The sequence below is a fragment of the Halichoeres trimaculatus genome, unplaced genomic scaffold (assembly GCF_033239565.1).
Source record: "Halichoeres trimaculatus isolate MK-OKI-2021-1 unplaced genomic scaffold, fHalTri1.1 fHalTri1_scaffold_8, whole genome shotgun sequence".
Classification (NCBI taxonomy): domain Eukaryota; kingdom Metazoa; phylum Chordata; class Actinopteri; order Labriformes; family Labridae; genus Halichoeres; species Halichoeres trimaculatus.
Window position 1 is genome coordinate 32,126,610 of NW_027437186.1, and position 20,984 is coordinate 32,147,593.

General features: G+C 39.6%; 1 long non-coding RNA gene across 1 annotated transcript in view; it reads right to left on the reverse strand.

Moving 5' to 3' along the window:
* LOC141794668 (uncharacterized) overlaps positions 1-20,984 on the reverse strand; it is a 68,906-nt gene that overhangs the window by 46,979 nt on the left and 943 nt on the right. Inside the window, exons 2-4 of the long non-coding RNA XR_012598544.1 lie at positions 18,857-18,902; positions 15,601-15,699; positions 14,118-14,180 (exon numbers count right to left, since the gene is read on the reverse strand). This is a non-coding gene — a long non-coding RNA (uncharacterized LOC141794668). The remainder of the gene's footprint in view (positions 1-14,117; positions 14,181-15,600; positions 15,700-18,856; positions 18,903-20,984) is intronic.

Consider the following 20,984-nt stretch of genomic DNA (forward strand, 5'->3'; position numbering starts at 1 on the left):
GTAATCACTCCCACACCAGTGTAATATCCCTGTCTGTCGCTGGAACAATATCTGTTTGCAGATCACAACAAATAAAAGGTGTGTAATGGGGGACATTAGAGGGGCTCGCACATAGAGGCAGGATTTAATTTGCATGGCAGATTAGCCTCCCAGTCCCACTGGTGGGGCCACAGCCTCAGGGGCAAAGTCACCCCTTTTCTCCTTCCCTCCATCTCTTTTATTCCTTTATTAATAGGATCCAGTCGCTTCGAATCCATTAAGTCAATTGAGAAGACCCGTACATAATCTGATTTCAAATCCAGCATGAAAATACTTAACCAGTAGCGCTGGCCTCACGCTGGTATTCCCTCTATGAGCCACTGGAAGGTACTGTTAGGGAGGAAGGAAAGGATAAGGAGGCGCTGGCTGAGGATGAACTAAGAGCTGTACACTGGTGCAAGGAAAGAAAAAGTGACATATCTGTCAAGTTAACCAGTGTTCAACACAATATGAAAATCTCTGCCGAGGTTTTTAGAAAACTGTTTCCTGTCGTGAGTCTTTTTAATTTGTACTTTTTCCTTCTTTTAACAACAGCTGTGAATGTTCCCTGACTTTAAATGGGTTGTAACTGTTTCAACTCTTCAACCTCAGCTTCATCTTTGTTTTTCATGGAGAAATTCCCCTGACGCTGAATTTGTTTTGCATCCAGATGAAAACGAAAGTTAGGTAGAATACACAACCTCAAAGACTCAGGTACCACAAAATTAACACACAAGGGATAAAACACGTTAGAACAAGACACTAAGTTTGTTCAGTTTGTCATCAAATCCACCATCAAAGCATGAGGTAAAACAATTATCAGCCATCAGAGGTGAAATGAAAATGCCTGATCTACTGAGTCATAAAGGATTATTCTCTTAAAACCCAGCCTCCACATATGTGGACATTACATTTCTGCCCCTCAGACCCATAATAAGTCTTTTTTTTCCAACTTTGACCTATTAGCCACAGTTAGGGACACTGTGCATATCTTCTTTTGGTAAAATCACAATATAACACCTATTTTAGTGAAAAATAAACAATGCATTTAAGTAAAATAACACTACTGACAAACAGCTAATAGAGAACTCATAAAACAAATAACCAAACTTCACATACAAAGGCCAAGTTAAGTTATACTTATTAGTTCTTACTTATTCCAAATAGCAAGGTTAATTAAAAAATTGCACACCAGACAAAAGGTCAAGTCTTAAGAGGTTAACTTATCCTTGGTGGCAGGACTCCAAACTTCCAGTGCCAAATCATGATGCCTACCACTTCCTGCTTCTCATCTTAAAAACAGTGTTGCCACAGTTACCTTGAAAAAGTAATCAGATTACACCTTTAAAAAGTAGTCTACTTACTTTACTGATTAATCAAGTTTAAAAGTAACTAAATTAGATTAAAAGTTACTTTATTAGTTACATTCAGCAGCTGCCTACATCACCTGCAGCTGCATGATTTAGCAAAACTGCGCGATTGCAATTAAAATGAATAATAATATGAGTCCAGGTGTTTTGCTTTAAAGGAATATGCAGAGATTATTGGTAGTTGTGTTATGTGTATTTTACAGTTTAAAACAAAAAGATTATTTTCATACAACTTGAATTTTAAAATACAACTAAAGAAAGCTTTTGAAGCACTGCTGCGTTACATTTTAGATTTAAATGATTTTTTAGATGGTTTGTATAATTTCTTTTTTCTTTCTCTTTTTTTTTTTGTAAGTACTTTTTTGGGGTTATTATGCCTTTAATTGGATAGTAGAGAGGACAGTAGATAGCGTAGGGAACAGGGCAAGAGTGGGGAGTATCATCCAGGAAAGAGGCCACAGGCTGGATTCGAACCCGGCCACCTGCGCAAGGGCGAACCTCATAGAGCACAACCTAAACCACTTGGCCATCCACGCTCTGTCTATGTTGTTTTTTATCAGTTTCATTTGTTGTTAAAGCTGTCGTTCGTTGATCCTGTTGTTTTAAAACAAATAGGAAAAGATAAATTTATTAGAGAGTCTGCTCACAAAATCCTTAGTGCCCTGCTCGGGGCACCCCAGTCTAAAAAGTCCAGTCACGCCCCTGCTTGTCCCCAAGTGCCTTGTTGTAGCTTACGTTGTGTTGCTTTCCTTATTAACAATGGATTGATGCTTAAAAATTAACACACAATGACTTTGATAAGTAACTTTCATCTGATTACTGGTTTGAAAAAAGTAACGTGTTAGATTAGCTGTTACAGAAAATAGTGCTCAAATTAGAGTAACGCATTATTATGTAACTAGGTGAGCTGGGATTTGTAATGTAGAGGCCACAAAAGTCTAAAATATCCAACTTGATCTCCTTTAACTCATGACTGCAATTGTCACTTGACCTGAGTGGGGATGTTATTACTGTTAACTCTTACAGTGAAAGTCCCCCAGATGAAAACAAAGGAATTTTATCCTCTCCATTATCACTCTGACCATGTTGCTTTTGCACCAAACCTGAGTTTTGAACGTTCAAACCAAAGTTTTTTCAGCTATTGTCTGCCAGTGATTGAGATCAGAAAACATTTCTATAATCTTCTGTTTTATTTTGAAGGAAAGTAACAAATAACACATTTTCACAAAGCTGCTTTTTTCTGTCACTGCACCATGAGTAAAAATTTACTGCATGTGCATTTACACAAGGCCAAAGAATCCCTGAGTGTTGTGTACAAAATAAATACATGTTACATCTTCCGGGCTACCTATTTCCAAATCCCAGAGGAAGAGAAGGAGATTGAAAGAGAAAGAGGGAGAGAGAGAAATCACGGCTGGAGGCTTTTTGGTCTCTGCCCTCTGCGCACTGGCCTGACTGGGGCCAAGTTTCGCCTCAGTGCCCCGGCGAGCCTGAGCTTTACACAGGCAGACAAACACACACACGCACACACGCACACACACACACACATACACACTCACAGCTGGGGTTACCAGTTATTAGACAGCAAGAGGAGAGCCAAGTACACACTTTCACAAAATCATGCATTCATAAATACATTTACACAGCCTGAACTCTTCTCTCTACAACACATAACTGAGTGACATGGACGCAGGCAGCTTGACAGCTCGAGATGCTGCATAAAAGGTGCAGCGACTACAAATACAGCAGGCTTGTAATGAGCCTGCAGGGCTTTCTGTGTCAAAATGTTACTGAATACATTTATTTCAGGATAAGATTTTGATTTCCTTTACATCATCTTTGAAAATTAAGCTGAAATATGCACTCCAAAATCAATTTGTCGGCAGTTATCTGAGCTGCCTCTTGTGAAATCATCTAATCGTCTCTTTTGTATTGACTTTAAAAGTTCACCTCAGGTCTGCTGAATACGAGGTACTCCTCGCTAAAGGTGCATTATAAATGTTGTGATGTCAACCTTGAATTACATCTGTGCACCCCTCCAATCCACGTCTTATTAACATAGAAGGCAACAGCAGCAGCAACAATGTTTTGCTAACAGTTCATGCATTACCACTCAGGGGAGGGTTAGCACCATGCATCCCTGCATCTCAAACACACACACGTGTTCCCCAGTGTGATCCAGTGAGAAAAAACATAACACAACAGCGCTGATCAGAGCTGCTCAGCCCGCCTGCTTCGCACTCAGGGCCCCTGACAGAAGCAGTGATGTTTGAGATGCAGGGAGCCCTGAGTTTGTCTATCACTGATTAGTAAAAACTCCAGCTCAATTCCTGCCCAGCTGCAGCCGATGTGCACGCCGCCAGATCCTGACACGAGCTCTGAACAAGCTTATTTTTACAATAAGACATAAGTGGACTAACACAAGAGCTCATGTAAACAAAGACACACAAACAGGCGTGCATGGGATGTGTGCGCTCGCTGACAAATGCTCTGCCGTGTGCAGGAGCTGTTGTTTAATTTGTAAAACACAGCTCAGCAAAGCTGGAGCAAAGCAGGCAATTAGAGGCTCTTCTTCCTGAGCACTTGACTGTATTCCTTTAACCTTTACACAATGATTTATGTCAAAGGATTTGTCACCTTCGCAGTGGGGCCTTCACACAGGGCTTTTCAAAAACACACAATGGGGGAAGAGGAGGGTAAAAAACTTACAATCCTCCTGTGAGGATCTTGGAACTTATATAACTCCCAATTATCAAAACTTCTTGCAGCCTGTGCAGGCCTCCTCTCTGTTTGTAAGACTCACAAAATAGCTACAGTGCCACTGAAGAGTGTATAATGCCTGTGTGCCCACATGACTGGCGAAAACACTCCTGCTCTTTCTGCCCCGCTGAGTCCTGCTGCATAATGGGGGTCTTGAAGGCTCTGGGCTCAGAGCGGGCCTGCCTAACAAAGCCTTGGTGGCTTGCAGCAGACAGGAGAGTGTGTTTGCGAACAGCTTGCCAAAAACTAATTTTCAGGAGGTTTTCTGTGGGATGCAGTGGCAGCGGCATGACAGTGTGAGGTTTAGATATCTTGGTGAGTGGGGAGGGCTGGGGGTGAGATATGTAGGTCTTTTGTGAAGGTCCAGAGAGTTGGTTCAAGGAGAGGAAGTTCACAAATTGGGAGTTCAGAATAAATTTAAGAAGTAAGTTGGGTTTAGCATTTTGTTTTTTCCAGTTTTACACTTTTTTTTGTTTGTGTCATTGCACTGAATTTGTATTTCACACCACTTTATGGAGCAGTTTTTGGAATTAATTTCAGATTAACCGCACTGAGAAATCCGCTCGCACCAGGCTGCCAACTAGTCACGTATTTATTTCACTCAATCTGTATCCATCTCTCATCAGTTTTTTCCCTCTATCCCCTCACCATTCACTTTCCTTTTTGCCCCACAGTAATGTACCTGTTTACCTTTTGGGTGGTCTTGAGCCGGGCTAAACTAAAGCCCCAGTCCCTGCAATGTAAGTGTAGAGTAGCTGCTAATCCGATTTCAGGAAACAGCCGAGCCCCCACCTCTCTACCCCCTAACCCCTCCTTCGCCTGTCCCCATCTGAGCTTGCCCCTTCTCCTCAGAGAGCGGAGGAAATAAAAGAAAAACTGAGTGACAGTGAGAGACTCAGAGGGAGGAATATTTTAAAGATTTTAGTTATTGGAGGATTTTCAGCATTCGCTTAAACACCTCAGGAATACATAACCAAAGATCTAATGTGCATCTGGCCCTTTAACAAGGTGTGACACAGGGGACATATTACCTGCTCACTGACTGGTCTCTCCTCTGAGTCCACTCTGCCCTCTCTGGGACGTTACCGGGGCTAAACATAAAGCAGTGTTTCATGGTGCGGGGGGCTTATCTGGCCTCTGAAAGTATGTGAGACATGCCAGGAAACAAAGGAGCGTCTCTGCGCCCACTAGCAGGGTAAGCATATCCCTTTCACAGGCCACACATCTCTCTGGATTTACTTATTTGACAGGCTCATGGTGGGTTTTCAGGGGAGAAGGTCTGCACCTGGAGAGAGGCTGACCGGCAGAGCAAATGGACCTCTGCTGCCAGGGGAGAAGCAGACACCAGAATCAGTGCTAATCTCAGACACGGTAGTTTTACGAAGCTTTTACGTAACTATGTACTCTTTTTTTAATACACACTAGGAGTTTAAAATCAACCCAAAACAGGACTTGGTTTTGGAAATTTCAAGTTTGGGCCTTTGGGTACTCTGCACTTTCTCCACCAAGGAGGCCATGCTTTTGGTAGAGTTTGTCTGTTTGTCTGTGAACAACATAACTCAAAAAGTAACAAACAGATCTTGATGAAATTTTCAGGAAATGTTCAAAATCGAATAAGGAAAAAGTGATTAAACTTTGACAGTTATCCGGATCACCGTCTGGATCCAGGATGTTTTTAAAGGATTCTTTATCATTGTGAGATAGAGCTGTTTTCACTATTTGTGTATATAACTCCACGATAAATGGTTGGGTTGCTTTGCAAAACAATACAAGACAAAGTCACCATAATTTCTGACAGATGTAAAAGTACGATCCAGATCCTGGCAATATTCTGGATACTAAAATCCAGAATAGAAAGAATGTGAAATATGTACTGGGTCATCATCATTTTCAACACTGTCAGGTAACAAATTATTGTACAAACCTGCAACTAACACCAAATTGTAGCATTGTCTCCCATAAAAAGGAGGGTTTTAATCTCAATGGGACCAACCTGCTAAAATAAAGGTTACTAATAATAAAAGTTCCAAGTATTTTTTGCACTTGTTTTACAGTTTTCTAGAAACCTGTGCTTCACACAGAATTACAGAGGCTTCAATTATGTTCTGTAGAAAAATCAGCTTGTCATTGTGAAAAACCTTGTAACAAAAAAACTATTTCTTGGTAAGAAGGCTACGATGGAGGTCCAAAATTAACCATGTCACCATTTATTGTGCTTTTTTTTTGTCAAATCATAGTAATGCTGCAGTAGCATCTTCCTGTTTCCTGCTTCCTGTTGACGCCATGGTGGAAAATAACACCACCACCAAGCAAGGCATCAGGGTTACTGTGAAACTGCACCAGCCAAAAAGCCACAATAAGGTCAACAAGCTGAGAGACATTTCATTTAAGAGACTCTGAGACTGCTTAATTTACAAATGGAAAATAATGATTTGCAAGTTGAGATATCATCAAAGACTTTTGAGTTTGAGCTGCCTCTTGGGAGCTAAGCATAAAGGTGCAGCACATCAAACTGATGCCAGGAGGCGGCCACATCACAAACACAAGTTGGGCACTATTTTGGAGTGTGTCAATCGCCACAGATCTGTGGAGGAATATGACAACACTGAGGAAAACTTTAGTTTATTTGGTTCCTGAGTAAAACCTGCTTAAGAGTGTTCAAACTGGCTTTAAAACATCATGAAATGCAATACCAAAAGTTAAACGGGCTATAAGAAATGCAATACCAAAATTCAGCGACTCATTGTGATTTCATAGAATATCATTATTTGACATTCCTGAAAAATATTCACAATGTTCTGAACAAAAAAGACCAAATCAAGAAGTTAATAAAATATAATGGCTAAAAGTCCAAATCTTTAAAACCATACTACAGCTGTATTAAGTACAGATCAAGAGATGTTTTCACAATTTTTTCCCTTTGCATGACCCATATACACAAAGAGGAGAAAGTGGGATGATGAGAGTGTGTGTTGAGCTGGAGTCAGACTCTGCTCACCCTGAGGAAAGCATGGCCTCAACTGGCCAAACATGAGCAGTACAACCAACATCACCTCTCAGCTTCTCCCTCTGTCTGCACACTCACTGACCTGATGGAATGAAAGCCTGAAAATTACACAAATACAAAAAAAACGTTTGATATTCTTATTTTGGAGTATCGAAAAAAAAAAAAGATATTAATGTGGTGGATGCGTTGTACTAAAAAGGTGCCACAAGAGAGTAAAAGCACTGATACACTTTATAGAGATGAATATATCTGCTGGTGTATATTTGACATAATGAAGTCCCACAACACGTCCATGGATTCACACTCACACACAGCGAGTCGGGACAGCTTTGTGTGAGTGTGTGTGTGTGTGTGTGTGACATGAGGGGATCGGTGTCACTGTGTCACAGCTGATCCCTGGTGTACTGTCAGACAGCAGAGACCCTCAGGGTCCTCCTTTACTGCTGAGAATACAACAGTCCATACGGCATCTGTCATACACACTGAAACACAAGCCTGCATGTTTATATGCGTGGGTGCAAGGGTGGGTATACATGTCCCTGAGGACAACACAAGCAGTGTGTTATTTTTTGTGTGTTAGTGAAAGTATTTTGTTTACAAGCCCAATTCTGCTGACTCAATCTTCTTCACCTTCAGATTTAACTTGGAAAAATCATCCTAAACTCTAACTGAAAAGACTCATTCCCCAGATTTCCTCCTAGGTTTATTAGCTCCAGCTCAAATGATGAGTTTCCTAGTCACAGCCACTGATGGCCCTGGACCAGTTGCACTAGGATTGCTCTGTAAACAGTGAATAAGGACTGTGTTTTAAAAGTCTTAACTGTCACAAAAAGGTGTATTATGCCAGCTAAATTGAGTTTTTAGTCAGATTTCTTCCCTTCCCTCATTTAGAAGGAGAAAAATAAAGTTATCAGCGAGAACTGGACAAATGAGGAAGTAAATTGTTTGGGGTGTTTTTTCAGTATTTCTGCTTCATATTCTCTAATTTTGACCAGGTATCAGTATGAGGTTTTAAACACTAAACCAAAAATGCAATACATACAAAACTGTAAAAGTTTTGTATTAAATGAGTGCCATTTTTAAAGTGTACAAACTCACAATGACCGGAGAGCCTGCCCACTCATCTGTTAAACCACTGTGTCTTCATTGGGGCGACTCAGAAAAGTGCTGATCTGACGCTTCTCCAGCTGCTGTGAACAGAAACCTCTTGAGAAGGCACCAAGGAGCTGGGCCCACTCCCTGGGAAGACACACACAGACTGCTCCAGATTAACTGGTTTTCTTAATGTCTCCTCTCTGGCGAGGTTTCTTTCAGACGACTGAGAGGCAAACAGGCGCTGGTGAAAGACTCACTCCCCATTAGCGGAGGTAAATGCCTCTTCTGTGAGCAACCGGTTAAAGCAGGGAGGGATAAAGGGCCTCTCCACACACTTCTTCAGCCAGATTAGAGAGGTGACTCTTGTCTCGAGGATGTAAATGTTTATACGCACACAGAGAGGAGCACTCTACCGTAGAAACCTCAGCAGTGTCACTATTACGTTTATCATCAGGAATTCATGAGGTTCTGGTTGAATGCAAAGAAACGGCTCATGATGACACCATTTTCCTGCATTTAATCACCTTTTATAAGGTTTTAATCATGTTTCAATTATTTAGAATACCTTAAATTTACTTTTTTATTTTAAAAGGTTGTATGTAGAGGGTTGAGTCACATGTCCAGTATGTAGAGGCCAAAGCCCTTGGGTAGGCGGCCTTGGTTTGATTACAACCTGGTTTCCAGCTCGGACAACTGTCTTATCCTCTCCAAATATGGCAAACAAAGCCTGAAATTAAACTTAAAAGAAAAACATTTTATGTAATGATCTGACTATTTGATGGTACCCCAGCTGACTAAGAGAGAATTATCATTGGCAGATTATTTATAGATGACAATAAATCAGCCAAAATGCTAAGTTTTAATTAAAAATCTGAGAGAACTGGTTCCAAACTGAGGAAAATATCTTTGCAACTTTTTTTAAAATCTAAAAATTTAACAATAATCATTGGGAAATGGGAGAACAGAAACTGGCTTGCATTGTTTAAAGCCTTGTAGGTAAACATTTCAACTGGTGATAGTCTTTACCTTCTATGGAACGTGCTCTGAGTTTATAAATGTAAGAAAAAAAAGTTTACTTCAAGTTTAAAATAAGAATTCAAGGTATAACACGTCTTTTCCCTCCCAGTTTTTCCAATTCAAACTCTTCCTGAGCAAGCGGGAGGGAGGAAAAACGGCCCCTAATCACCGGCTCATTGCTTCCTTGCCAGCTAGCAGCCCCTGATTGCATTTCAGCCGAGAAGTAAATACTACATGCTCAGTTACCAGGTGAAATCAAGCAGGCAGATGTGTCTGCAGCCTCAGTAGACACTCGCTGGACCCTGCTTCTGTCTACCTGTGCCACAGAGTTTCTAGCCAAGTCAGCTGCTGTCGATCCGTGTTGCTGAGTAGGTATATGTGTCTCTGTGTGTGTGTGAGGGGCTGAGAGGGAGAAACTAGAGACAAAGTTTGGACAGTTCTTTAAAAAAATTAAACTCAGAATATGCAACTAACGAAATTGATTGACTGATTGGTTGATGGATACATCAGGAGCACATGAACTCAGCTTCCTGTAGTGTCCATAAGCCTGACTTGTTATGAAGAGTGTGCAAAGTGAAAGAGCAGCAGAGGTGTGTTTGCCAGAGAAGGGGTGAGAATACAATAGCCCTCCTTCCAAGGGTCTGTAACCATAGACTCTAATAAAGTCACTGCCTGCAAATAAAGAGCCTCTGTGCAGCTCGCATTACAACAACAAGGACGGCATTATACAACTCGGCTCGTTTTGAAGTACACAGCCAATTGTTGGACAGGAACAAACACGGCACAATGCGTATGATATAATATTGATGATCAGGTAATATCCCATAGTATTCTTATTTGTGGAAGAGCTGATAATGAATCTACATTATTGATGCTACTGTTCACTGTTACTTTATATGTTGCACTGTAAAAAGTTTCTTCTTCTTTCTCAGGAAATTTGGTTCAGTGTGTTTACAACTGACGGATTAATACTTAGTGAACGTTAATGGCTCCATCTGAATGAAACAGCGCTGACATCTTAACAACAGGCTGGAAACTTAATGTAAAGGGTGAAAAAGCTAAATAAGTATATAATAGTTTGAAAAACAAGCATCATCATTTCTTTTTGAACAGTCTGCAGAAGAAAAGCAGTAAGTGTTCAATTACATGAAGTAGAAATAAAAAATATAAGTTTAATATTAACTTTTAGCACATTTTATGATGCAGCTCCAAAAATAACAGTGAAGTATTCTGATGTTGCATTTTCAAGTGGTCAGTTTTGGAGCTAATTTGCAAACTGCATTGGAGGCAAATAGAGGCAGAAAATACTCAATCATTACTTACTGAAGCCTAACTAAATTTAAAAAAAAAGATTTTCAAGTTAAGAATATTAATTTTACTTTTTTATGAGTACATGTGAAAAAATTCTAGCAGCTGTGTCTGAGTAAAGCCAGCAGAATCTGACTTCATTCTTTGACCATTCACCTTAAATTTATTTGCATTCATATAAAGTAAAAAAATAACATTAAGTCTGCTTAAATTTTCTCACTTGTAGTTTGATGCAGAGATAGACCGATATGGATTTTCTGGGGCTGATACGACACTGATTATTAGTGGGAAAGAAGGCCAATAACTGATATTTGAAGTTGATATTCATTGTAGTGAAAATGAAAATATTGGCGTAAAAAATTTTGATTAATACAAATTCCAACACTTAACTGCATCTAAATGCCCTCAAGCATTTGTTTCTCAAACAGCTCCCAGGATCAGCAGCATGTTTCATAAAGTTAAATAAGCAAAAAATAGCATACGATTTTTAAAGTGATTAAAGTTTTCCAAAATGTCAATGTAACTACAACAAAACTGGACCGAATTGAGTTTGTGCTGCCTTTTACAGGCGTGTAATGCAGCTAAATTAATTTTCTGTTTGGTGACTGATTTTAAATGTTTTGACAATCTAGGGCTTCCATAGTAGACAGGGATAAATTCTGTGCAGAGAAGCATCAACACACAGCTCCTGAATGTTTGCACTTTGAAACATTTCTTATCATTTTTAAGAGACTGAAAGATGTATTCAAAACATTTAAAAAACAAAACACGTAAAAACATAGTGACTGCAGACAGCGGTGCGGCTGCATCAGAGCTGAAACAACACAGTTTTGAATTGGTTTCGTATCGGCTGTCGGATACAAAGCGGCTGATGCCCATATGCCCCGAAATGCCAAATATCAACCCCGATAATCGGTCTATCCCTAGTTTGATGTTTAAAAGGTGCTGCAAAACAAAACTAACATTTAGACTCTTCAAATGCATCAAAGTTGAAGTATAAGGTCCAATTAAACCTCTTAAAACCCAGCCTCTACATATGTGGACATTGCATTTCTGCCTCTCAGATCTATGATCCTTCATTTTGTAAAACTTTGACCCATTAGCCACATTTAGGGACACTGCCTACATCTTTTGGTTAAATCACATCATTAGACCCATTTAAGTAAAAAAAACAATGTATTTAAACACAATAACACTACAAACAAACAACTAAAAGAGAACTCGTAACACAAATAATCAAACTTCCCGCACAAAAAACAAGTTTAGTCGTACTTATCCAAAATAGCAAGGTGAATTAAAAATCACACACCAGACAAAAGCTCAGGTCTTAAGAGGTGAAACTGCTGCAAAAATGTGTTTGAAGAGATTTAAAGTAAAAGGTTTTCAGAACAGTATTCTGAAGAAAAGTTGAGAAACCTAAAAACTCCACTCCCCATTAAGAGTTTTCACTTCATTATTTCCACCTCTGAAGGATAAACACCCAAAGACAACAATGCAGAGGCTGAATAGACTCCCCTTTAAATGATATACACTTGTCTGTAATGTGTCAATAGCTGCATCCAGACAAAGTTTGAAGAAGCCTCTCTTTACAAATCTCAGGCCTCCCTGTTGCTAAAGGTTGTGACCCTGCTTCTTATTTTTCCTGGGGCTGTTGGGTTAATGAAGTAACAACAAACTGGGCCTGCAGCTAATTTGGAGTGGCACTTCCTGGCCCCTCTTTTCTCCGCAAAGACGTATTTCATTTTCTCTTATCTCTGCCTCGGTCATGTGGCTTTCCGCATGGACGCCCATGTCTCCCTCGGTTGCAGGACTAATGGAAACTTCGTTAATGTCATTAATCTGCAGACCGGGACATGAACCAAACACGTTTAACCTTTCTAGGAAGGCCTCTGCCACCGACGCTGCGGTGACTGTCCGCACTCTCTGGACTTGTGGCTCAGTGTGACGTGTAATGATTTGAGATTCTCAGTTAAAGTCACCTTGTAGGAAAATAAAACTTTTCCAACATGATTTTAATTGGTCCGCTGACGGCAAAGTTTCAGCTGGAAACTAGAGACAACCCTGCGTGTCTGTATACACTGAATATCTATCTGTTCTAATCAGCCTCACATGAGTGAGCGGCTGTTTATAGATGACAGCACTCTCACTTCCACCATGCACATTTAAACAATGGTAACGTCAAAAGACTGCTTAATGACTTATCAGGTGGCTGTGATTCCTGCCTCATTCAGAGCCCTTATTCACACATTCCAGCCGCTCCATGAATGGACACTGTCAGCCCCACATGTCATATACTTTCATTCATAAAGGAGAAAACAGGAGAGGGGGAGCGTGGGTGAAAAAAGGACTCTCTCTGGTAGGATGGGTAACCCAGGGGACATTTTCTTTTGTGTGGCGCTCAGCTTATGGGGCCAAATGCCAGCAGGCTTACCTCCACACTGTCTGTCTCTGTGTGTCCCCCTTTCCTTTGCACACAGTAATTAGGAGGATCTTAATGGAGAGGGGGTTTATTAGTGTCTGAGGAAGGCTTTAAAAGTCACTTTAATTAAGGGGGATTCTGCAGACAGCTTGTGTGGCGATGTCACCCGTTTTATAAAATCCTTGTTTGGGCACAACAGGAAAATAGAAGTGGGGCTTTAAAAGGAAGGGAAAAAAAGGCTTTGCAGAGGAAGGCCGTCTAGACCTGCAGTCAGACACAGAATGGATACTTTGACCCTGGCTGAGCATTAAGATGACGGTCATTATCTGCCAAGAAATTCCACATGTGTGCACGCGGGGAGCAAACACCCCCCTTTATGGAAAAAATTGGCCAAACGAACCTCCCGTCCCACTGCAACTGTTTCATTCAAAAGATAACCTCTCTTAAAATTTTGGGGGGATTAATTTATTCTTAGCATATCCTATGGCCATTCATGCAGGATATAAAATCCTAGATTATTTCCTGCTTGGTTAACCCGCATCCGGCCAGTCCCTCTCACAAAGCCATTCTAATGTTGCCATTAGTTATGCTCCTCTGGTGGCCAAAAGATTGATCCCACAGACTTGGAATCCAATAAATGTGTACATGAATGGCAGAGGGAGATAACACGTTCCCCACAGATAGCGCGAGGGGACAATCAGGTGCTGAAACATGATTGGAAGAAGATGATGAATGATAATATTTGAAATTAACCTCCACATTTAAGTCAGGGTTTGTCACTCGACTCATCTTTTTTTTTCTAGATTCACAAGGAGAGATAAAAAGACGAAGAATTTCAGGGAAGCCTCTCAGTGAGAAGACAAAAAAAGGAAACTATCTTACCAAAGACAACACACACACTCATAAAAAAGCCACTGTTGTCACACACATCATGGTGCTATAAAAGTAAAGTCCTCCACAATAACCGCAGCTGCTGAGGGAGCCTACAGAGGGGATCTGATAATAGGCCCGAGGGGAAACGACAACGCGCTCAGGGACCAGGGATTGTCAGGAAGACAGATAAGAAGACACAGGAACAGGTTATCAGCTAGTTTATGAGGTGTCACTCTGCTCAAACACTCACCTGTTCTGCAGGAGAATCACAGAATCACAAACAGGCGGCCCATTAATTCACACAGGGATCTCCCTGTTATGAGGCAGAGAAATGCAGACTGGTTTTACACCTTTCCTCCAGTTTTTAGATCAGGGCTCAAACAGAATAATGAGATTTTTTTACAGAACAATTTGTTTTTTTGTGTAAGAAATAATAATTCTATGAATATGCTTTTTAGTGGTAAATGGTCGAACAGTTTATACAGTATTTTCACAGACTCACTTAAAAGTTTAATAAAATAATTGTCTTCTAACTGTTGTGTTCAAGGGTGATTAAACAACATTTTCTGATCTCTGTTTGTGTCTATGTTGTGTGCCTATGCATACCTTTGTATTTCGGTGTAGGGTGTATGATGGAAACAGGTTTTATGTGTTTGTTACTTAACTGGCAGAGGACCCCTAAACACAACATTCCTGATGTAAGTTTACTTATTACAATGAAAACCAGGGAGTCCAGGTGGCGCCATAGCTTCCGTTTTGTTTTATTTCCTACGCCAAGAAGGTTATCTTTTTGGAAGAGTTTGTCTGTTTGGATCTTGATAAAATTTTCAGGAAATGTTCAAAATGGGATAAGGAAGAAGTGATTGAATTTTGAAGGTGATCTGGATCACCGTCTGGATCCAGGTTTTCTTTTAAAGGATTCTTTATCATTGTGAGATAGGGCTATTTTCCCCACATGTGTATATAACTCCACCATAAATGGTCAGATTGCTTTGCAAAACAAGACAAGACAAGGTCACCATAATTTCTGACAGATGTAAAAGTACAATCCGGATCCTGGCAATTTTCTGGATACTGAGATCCAGAATATGAAATATGGACTGGGTCATCATAATTTTCAACACTGTTAGGAAATAAATTATCATTAAAACCTGCAACTAACAACAAATTGTAGCAGACAGTCTGCTGAAAGGGAGTATAACATTAAAGTAAGACTTAAGTGTTGGTGATAATCACAATATGCTTGACGGAGGTCTGTGCTCTCGTATTTTTGTTTTTTGGGGTTTGGTGTCAGTCCTTTTTATGCATACTTTTTGGCACTTGTGCCTCTTTTTTCAGTATTTCGTCTTGGGATTTTTTCAGTACATTTTCTAAAACTGAAATAAAAATGTGGTCCCCAAAAATGTATAAGTATAACCCGGATCATTTTCAGTGGAAACCAACATGTCATTCTGCTTTCATCCCATGTATGAACTGAGAAAAAAACCTTGATTATGTCAGCGTGGAAACTTGATGCTATGCTCTAAAACAAAGGGAACCAGCTAAAAAAAAAAGTCAAGTGTAGTCTGCTCTATGAGATCGTATTAACTCTTAAAATCCATCAAATTTATCCAAATGCAAAACTAATTTCATTACTTTGAAGTTCCTCTTGAGCTGAATTTATTATTTAGCCATGAATCTGTTGAGAAGAATATTTTAAAGAGACAGCTTGACTGAGATGGATGACATCTGACCTGGGAGAACATGGAGGTGATGTCCCTTGTGGCGTTGCTGGCAGGTGATCTCCAAACAAATCCTGTGCAAGTGGACAACAGTGGACAGTGAGGGCCATTCTGAAAAAAAAGTCAAAACACAAAAAAAGCTTCAGGTGATGATACATTTCATGCAGCCTCACCTCACCCCTGGATAGTTCCCAGCTTCCTTACAGCATGTGCTGAATTACTCTGACTGTTTTATTCACTCATAGAGAGCTGACAGGCGAGTTTGGGGTGTTTTACTTTTAATCCAAAGAGAAAACGTATTTCCCAAAAAGAAATTATTCTAAACAATAAGAGACAATGGCAATTTTCTATTTTCCAGTGACTTCTCCCACGTATGATAGCGATCACCACATCATGAATAATTAAAGAGTGTTTTTGTTATCATCTTTGAGCAGCTTGTCCAAAACACTGCGGTACAGGGCCTGTAGAATGTGAGTATTTCTGAAAACGTAAATTTGAAATGTTTCTTGCATTATATTTTGCTTCTATGTTAAATAATGTGGATACATGACATGCCTCAGTGTGCAGACCACAAAGTCACTAAATCAGAGAGAAATTTACCCCTGCACTGAAAGAAAAATAAAAGCCACACTGTAGACTGCTCTAATGCACAGTTACATCCTCTGATTTTTTTATCGTTATTCTTTCACCCACGTAAATGGTCAAAACAAATGACAATCTCTCTGCAAAGAAGAGACGGAGCCCACAAAAGAGAGTCTGACAGCCATTTCCACAACAGATGTTTTTACAGAGGGGTGTCTTCTCTCCGCTGAGCAGTCTCACACATGAGAGACCCCCAAAAGCTTCAGAGAAACGTCCAGAAAACCAACATGTAAATTTGTAACTGCCACGTCTCTGACTAGCAGGCCCGCGCTGATTTTATTTCTTTCTTTAGGGGGTAAAAAACACAAAAGGCATGTCACAAATATACATATCAGCATGGATGATTTACACAGGCAGAGGGTGGAATTAGAACTTCAGTATGAGAAAAAGACAACAGACAACATCGTTATGTGTTATCATGAAAAGATAAGTCCCTATTGATCCGCTTTGTGGGCAAAGGCTGCACTATTGACAGGAAGACGGAATATGTCGGAGGGGCAATATTTCATACATTTGGCCTGCTCACTCCATCACTGTGAGAGGCTGTTTTTCTGGGCTGTATATAATAACACGTGTGCTCTTTATTTCCCTCAGATCAATGGTAATGCGAGGGGGGCCACACAAGATGGATGCCAGGGGCAGGTTAACCTATCGACTGCTGAACAGAGACACACAGACCGGGACAGGGAAACAGAACCATTCACTGAACATAAGCTGTGGCTGTCTGTGAACAGCACTGATTAGTGACACCTAACTTTTAGATGTTTAAGTCCTATAAATTAATTCACTTTTATATCAAATCTGTCTTCTGTGGTGAATCTGTGACTGTGTGGATGTTTGGGGGAAGTTTTCAAGGTGGGAAAAAATGGTCAATGAGCTCTCAGACCACTTCCTGGAGGAAGCAGACGGGAGGGCTGGCTATAGCCCACACAGGTGGCCCGGATCTGGCCCAGGTCAGCCACGCCTTCAGACAACCAGCCAGCTAATCTCATGCTAACACTACGAGCCCCATTCAGGGTCTAACCTGCACCTTTTGACGACACAAAAAAAAGCGCAAGAGTGAAATTTAATTAAAAGCTTTTGATTTGAGTGTTTTTAATGCTGTGCTTAGATCAACACAATAACCCTTTGAATGAAAAGACCTTCAAAACCGGCAGAAAAAGGTGAAACTATCGGTAAGTTTTAGATTTGATTAAAGACGGCCTCTGATTGCGAAGGAGGCCTTGTATTGTCAAAAGTTTCAATTAATTAAACTGTTATGTGCTTGAATTCACTCTATAAATACACCTTTTGTGATGCTTTAGAGATACAGATTTGTTAAGTGTTTAAATATTTTTTAACAAATTCGTCCTCCAATTAACGTGTGGCTCCCATCTCTGCAGCACAGGTGATTCAACTCTCTGATAAAGCTTTGCCTTTCTATTGCTGATGCAAAGCCACACATTCACTTAGAAAATACAATAAAATCTAAATATGAAGTCACTCTGGCTGAACTGCAGATCGAACATTAATAGAATAATGCTGTTCTGACAGACAGCTCGGAGCATTTTTTTGTCTAAAGTTGGGTAAAGGGTAATTAATTTGGCAATAAATCATTCAGTGTTTTCGTGAGTCTGATGAGAATTCAGAAAAAGAAAATCTCTTTGCTCAGACATCCCCTGAGCCAACCCCCTCTCCCCATTGTCTGTGTGAAAATGGAAATCTGTGCCACCAGTACAATATCCACATTATGTGCCCTGCCTCGACATTGTTGCATGACATGCTTGATTGTACGCTGGCATATAGGAGCTGAAATGAGTAAACATACCATTAGCACATATTAGCGCCAGGCTTCCTCTTACAGTAATGCGTAAGATAATACCTGTAAGATATTTCAACAGCCGTGTTTTTATACCTAGAAGCAACAGCAAATACATTATTCCACAGGTTATTCTCTTTTTATAAAGTTTGTTCGATAAGGTGACGCTATCTCACATTTTTCTGGTATGAAAAATTCACTAACAAAGATTTAGTTTTGTCAGTGTTCAATGTCATTTTTCTTTTTGCTTGAGCTTACTTCATCAGGAAATTTAGGCAGTAATGTTGCTTCAGGCTAAAAGTTTGACACATCACTTGTTATTATTGAGGGTATTCAACAAATGCATAGATTAACTTTTTTTTAATGTAGTTGTAAGAAGACTTCCGGGAGCAGACAAACATCCCAGAAGACTATTTCAAACTTGTTCGTTTAATGCTAAATCCCTTATTCGGGCAATTTTTACCTTCAAGATGAATCTGGGTTATATCTTCTTTGGTTTTCAAGTGTGCAAAAATGCTCTATTTGAACCTCGTTGGAATTTAAAAACTGGGTAAGTTAGTCTGAGGGTACTTCTGACAGCTGGTGCGGTCATGTATGTCTACTTCTTTCACTCACACAAAGGTCTGGAATCCATGGAATCGTATACCAACTACTGAACCACTGCATGTAAAGTTCAGAAGTCCTTACTCATAGGGGCAAATTAATAAATGACAAAGCTTAAAACCTTGAGAGTGTTTTCTATGGATGATTTAAAAAAAAAACACCACCATCAGTCCTAAGTACATGACTTAAACTCAGAACAAAGTTAGGATTAAATATAATACTTACAGACTGTTGAACTCTGACCTGTGTGTTATAGGGCTAAGGTGGGTTCCTGCAAAAACAAAAAACAAAAAACAAAAAAACACAGTTTTAGAAGTGAGAATAAACGCATTTGGATGCTATTTATACATTTTTTGTGGATCTAATGTTGGCAATTAATCTTCCCTGATGTGTTTCTGCTTAAAGGGAGCAAAAGCAAACCATCTCCATCAGACATGAGCAAGATCCTGCTGGTACTTATAACTCAATGCTGCCACCTAGTGTTGGGCCACTTTCACAAGAAAAGATAGGTAAACAAGTCAGAGGTTAAGGAGTCTCTTCCTAATAAATTTTGATTGGCTGAAAAAAATAAAGGATTGTTGAATTACTTGGAATAATGGCACTGGCCTTGTTTTTTATTGTTGTCTGAGACTAAATGCGATCCTGCAAGTTCAGATTTGATCCTATTTGCAGGATCATGTGGCCCAACACAACAATTTGCTGTTCAAGTGTGATCGTATAGCTACAGTTAATTGAGTGGAATGCATACATTCAGGAGTATTAGTTTGTGTTTTATGGCTGGCAGGATGTTCTCAGTGTCAGCTGTTGACACACACAGAAAACTGAGATGCTCCCCTGTACTGTACATTGTACACGCTCTGCCTCGATACCTCAGCCCCACCTGTCTAGCCATGAGCTCAGAGTTGAAACAGAGTTCAGCCAAGTTGAGAATTGTTCCTTGCTTGTTTTATCAGCGGCGTGTACCATATTTCTCCATGAAATACTACAGCCGGCAAGGGATACTGCCAAGCGAGCGGGGAAACAATTGAATGGGCATTAATGATTTACAGGTACATATCTGCTATAATACCAACACAGGCGGAGGTAACTGAGAGGAGGATCTGATGACATCATTGATGCTGCCTCAGATAACACCTTGATCATCAACTATGTATGGATCTGGCAAAAGATATAAGATAATGTCCAAGTGAGAGTAGGCTATTTACTGGCCTGATGCATGCTAGACCAGGCTCAGACAGGAACCAATATACCCAAAGCTTCATGTTTACTGAGCACAACATTTGAACAATATGGGTTGTTTCTAGATATGACAGCTTAAATTTGCATTGAAGCTAGATAGTAAAAAAGACACATAACTTGTGAGGAAAAAAAATGGTTCTCTAAAATACTGTATGGATTTAATTCCCATATATGAACACCTCAAATGTGTAAATAACTGAATAAAAATGTTGTAATTAAGACAGACTGTTAAAAATATTCCCACTTTAATACAATGATGCAGTTTCCTTGCAGCAGTAAATTACACTGCTTTATCTAGTTGATTTATCTATTTTATTTAAGTAACAGAAAAAGGAGGAGATGCAGCTATGACAATAGGATTTTTAAGCATTGAACAATGAGGCAAAATTTTGTTATTTCCATAGTAGACTGATCTGCCTAAAGGATGAATTTGAGCAAGTATTGATTGATTTATTAAATTTCAGATGTTTTCATTGTTGTCAAGAGTGGGTGATGTTGTTAAATTACTCATTTTGTCATGACTTTCAAACCAACAGTCTTCTAATTGACAGTGTAACATCAACAAATATAATATAAATTTAAAAAATCCTTCATTTGGGACAGACGGACCAAGAACATTCCGGGCATTTTTGCTATTTCAGTGACTCATATGATTCAATATAGATCAAAAATGTATTTAGGAAGCAACTAAAATATATTTCATCACTATTTCTTTGAAATATTTTTAAATTATATATTTTCTTTCAGTTACTTTGAAGCACTTTGAACTGTATTCTGATTTAAACAAAAAGTGCTGTATAAATGCAAGTTAATTTATTGATGAGTAGAGAGAAAAGGCTTCTGACATCTGCTTTCTTGACTTAATACCATTGTTCACAGCATTTTCAAAAAGAGAGGGGTATTCAGACAAGTGTGACTTACCAGAGCTCTATAATGTGTTTTATAATATGTCCAAAACAAAGGCTGAGGACCAAAGGTGACCAGGCCATTTCATCTGAGTGTCCTTGTTTCGATGATTCGAGTCCCTGTTTCGGCGATTCCATTATTTTCTGTTTGCTTTGCTTTTGTATTTTTCTTCCTTCTGTATTTATTTTTATTTTTCTATTGCCAAATT